The sequence below is a fragment of the Schistocerca serialis genome, chromosome 8 (assembly GCF_023864345.2).
Source record: "Schistocerca serialis cubense isolate TAMUIC-IGC-003099 chromosome 8, iqSchSeri2.2, whole genome shotgun sequence".
In the NCBI taxonomy this organism is placed as follows: domain Eukaryota; kingdom Metazoa; phylum Arthropoda; class Insecta; order Orthoptera; family Acrididae; genus Schistocerca; species Schistocerca serialis.
In genome coordinates this window covers 543,894,941-543,898,674 of record NC_064645.1, presented here as the reverse complement: position 1 = coordinate 543,898,674, position 3,734 = coordinate 543,894,941, and the positions used below count along the sequence as shown (strand labels likewise).

The window sequence follows — 3,734 nt, the reverse complement described above, 5'->3', positions numbered from 1 at the left end:
CTGTCATTTTTCCAGACCTCACGCCAGCCTGCGTGAGCTTAAACGTGTGCCTTTCGGCTTCCTGTCATAGTGGATTGGCTGTCTTGCCAGTCCACAACAAGATGATCTAAACGAAGTGCAAATAAATGCCGGCCAGAGTGGCGGTGCGGTTCTAGCCGCTACAGTTGGAACCGAGCGACCGCTACGGTCGCAGGTTCGAATCCTGCCTCTGACATGGATGTGTGTGATGTCCTTAGGTTAGTTAGGTTTAATTAGTTCTAAGTTCTAGGCGACTGATGACCTCAGAAGTAAAGTCGCATAGTGCTCAGAGCCATTTTTTTTAACAGCAAAATGATTTAGATACGATATCTCTATGATGCGGAAAGTCTTAATTGACAATGAATAAAGAAATGTGTGAAGTTATTCATATGAGTACTAAAAGAAACCCGCTAAAATTCGATTATGCTAAAAGTCACACAAATTTTAAGGCTAAATAGTCAGGGATTACAATTAGAAATAAACTAAACTGGAACGATCACATAAATAATCTTGTGGTTGTTGCAAACCGAAGACTGAAATTCATTGGCAGAACACTTAGAAGGTGATTGTCCGCCCTATTAGCGAGTAATGCTGTGCGGTGTGGGATCCGTATCGGGTGGGACTGATAGATGACATCGAAAAAGTTCAAAGAAGGGCAGCTCATTTTGTATCATCGGGAAATAAGGGAGACAGTGACACAGAAATGATACGTGAAATGGAATGACAATCATTTTTTTTTAAAAAAAGCGTTTTTCGTTGCGACGGAATCTTCTCATGAAATTTCAATCACCAGTTTTCTTCTCCGATTGCGAAAACATTCTGTTTTCACCCACCTACATAGGAAAAAATGATCATCACTATAAAATAAGAGAAATCAGGGCTCGCACAGAAAAATTAGGAGCTCGGTTTTCCGGCGCGCCGATCGGGAGTGGAACGGTAGAGAGACAGCTTGAAGGTAGTTCAAATGGCTCTGAGCACTATGGGACTTAACATCTGAGGTCATCAGTCCCCTAGAACTTAGAACTACTTAAACCTAACTAACCTAAGGACATCATACACACCCATGCCCGAGGCAGGATTCGAACTTGCGACCGTAGAGGTCGCGCGGTTCCAGACTGTAGCGCCTAGAACCGCTCGGCCACGTCGGCCGTTGAAGGTAGTTCATTGAACCCTCTGCCAGTCATTTTATTGTGAAAAGCAGAGCAATCACGTAGATGTTGGTGTAAAAGGTGTAAACTGAAAATGGAATGTGTTTCTGTATTCAATGCGAATAATGTGAAAACTATGTAAATTATGAAATGACACAACTTCAGAAACTTTCCTGGTCTCTCACAGATATGATTTTATGCATGTAGACAGAAGCGGCGAGTGAAAATTAGTGCTAAGGCCGGGAATCGAACCCGGATTTTCCATTTACTAACCACGTATGTTAGCCACTTTTTATTTAGTCAATGCTTGCCACAGATTTAGTCATTCATAATACATTTCAGACAATCATGTGAACATATTATGACACATTAAAAATATGTGCAGTTACTATTTGTTATTTCTGTCCTTATTAACTATGGCTGTGACATAAAAAGACGTGATAGTGGCCTAAACGTATCAGAAATAATTTACTGCACACTTGTATAACAAACTAAAGTCGTGGAAATAATTACACCGTTTGCAATATTTGGCATCACAAAGTTGTAAAGAATTATCAAACAGCAAAACACTATATGGTTTCATGTATTACACAACAATGGCTCTATTTAAGCTCATTTGATTTATTACTTTATATAACTTTCTAATTTCTTTATAACAAAGTAGTAGCTCTCATGTGAGTCACATTTACTTTTACAAACTGAGATTATAATTGAACATTAATGGATTTGCAAGTCTTCTCAAGTTAACCACTCATTGTCCCGCTGCAACAACACCTTTACACATTGATTCAAGAGGTACTCTCAAATTTGTCTTTCACAACTGTGATGAAACCAGAACTGAACTTCTGTAATCCCACATTCAGATGCAAACAGAGAAAGAACCACTTATTCCTCTATGAATTTTCTATGAAATTCTGAACGCAATGAATCATTGATAAATTGACGTTTCTTCTTCTCTGGTTCAGAACGGGCACAGTTCCTGAATACAATATCGCCATCCCAACGTCTCTCGACCTTCAAATCTGCCTTCTGCATCTGTGCAGAGTAATTCAGCAATGGGTTTCCACTCAAAATGTTCTCCTTCTTTATCCTCTCTTCTTCTTGTCGTTTCTCAGATTGCCTTTTTGTCTGTTCTATAGAACGTTCCTTTTTCATTCGCTGTAACTCGGCCACCAACTGTACTGTATCATCATCACTGTCACCATTATCTCAATCATTTTCATCTAATGGATCATCGGTACCTAGGCTTGCAGCAGGGACCTGGTCCAGCGTGGGTCTCTTGTGTGACTGAAATCTTGGGTTCGGTGATTCCTGTCATTGTTCTTTTCTTTCTCACGTTCTCTTTCCTCCAGTTCTTTGCAGATATATCGTGATCTGAGTTCCTCAGTGGTTTCTTGCCCATGTTCTCTGTATTTCAGTATATTATGAAATGGCAAATCTCTGCTCGAATACTGTCTTGAAAATGAAATCAAATCCTTCTCACCTCTGCAACTGCCCATCACAGACAGGTTGGATGGTAGGTCGGGCAGAAGTAGTCATTGTTCAACAAAATACCACACCCACCAAATTCAACAATTCCTACACAAAACTCTAACACTACAACTCAACAACTGTTTTCCAATCCACCTCTACCTTACACAATTAACCAAGGTCTTTGAAGACTATTAAGCCATCTTCGTACAGCAGTTCATACTGCTGCACAGATTACCGTGGCACGCCTGTCTCATCAATTTAAATTTCCACAGCCGCCCCAGTCTACTTTTGAATTCCGCTTTACACATTAATGTATTTTGTACCGGGGATAGGCCGATGAGGAAGATCAGGCAAATGTCGTACCGTTCGTTAAGACTGGAGTTAAAATGCTAGTACCATCTCTGAACACAGACGAGTAATGTCAGAGGGCCTACGCGTCCTATCTACTGCTGTGTGAAGAACGACAGTGAGTGGACACGCGGATTGCGTGCACACTGAAAAGATACGTCAATGTGAGGTCAAGCTGTGGTGAATTGCGGGGCACTATTGGAAGTGTACCTCTGTTACATGGAGCAAGAAGAACGTTATCGATGACACCGAAGACAACGTCTCAGCATTCACCATTAAATGTGGGGGCGTTTCGTTTTCGTTCATATTTGAAATATTGTGAGCCTTTATCCAAGGTGTCCGATTGCTCTGAGTGGACTTTTCTTTCAATAATATGTGTTGTGTATCAAAATCTTTGAACCCCCAATCAATTTATTACCCCATAGCATTGTGACCTGAAACTGGTCGAAATCTTTTGCTGTTATTGAATATCCGAGCGAGCGTCGTTGCTGAAAGCTAAAAGAATATTACTAATAAAGAGTAATAATGCCAGCTTGTTTTCTTGCTGGAAGTATAACTGAGAATGATTATTAAAAACGTTTCAGTACGTCGAAGCCTGTGTTCAAAAATAATAATCAGCGGCAAAGTCCATTCTTGCAATAAAATGAGAAGTAAAGCAAACTAAATTGCTTCAATTAAATTAGTACTGGAAAATTAAAATTTAACTGAAAGAACATAAAAGTTTTGCACATTTCATTTTACACTGTT

The 3,734-nt window shown here is 40.0% G+C and overlaps 1 pseudogene; it reads right to left on the bottom strand.

The window, feature by feature from the left end:
* Positions 1 to 2,051: 2,051 nt before the first annotated feature.
* LOC126416792 (protein CWC15 homolog B-like) lies at positions 2,052 to 2,705 on the bottom strand (annotated as a pseudogene).
* Between the last annotated feature and the right edge of the window lie 1,029 nt (positions 2,706 to 3,734).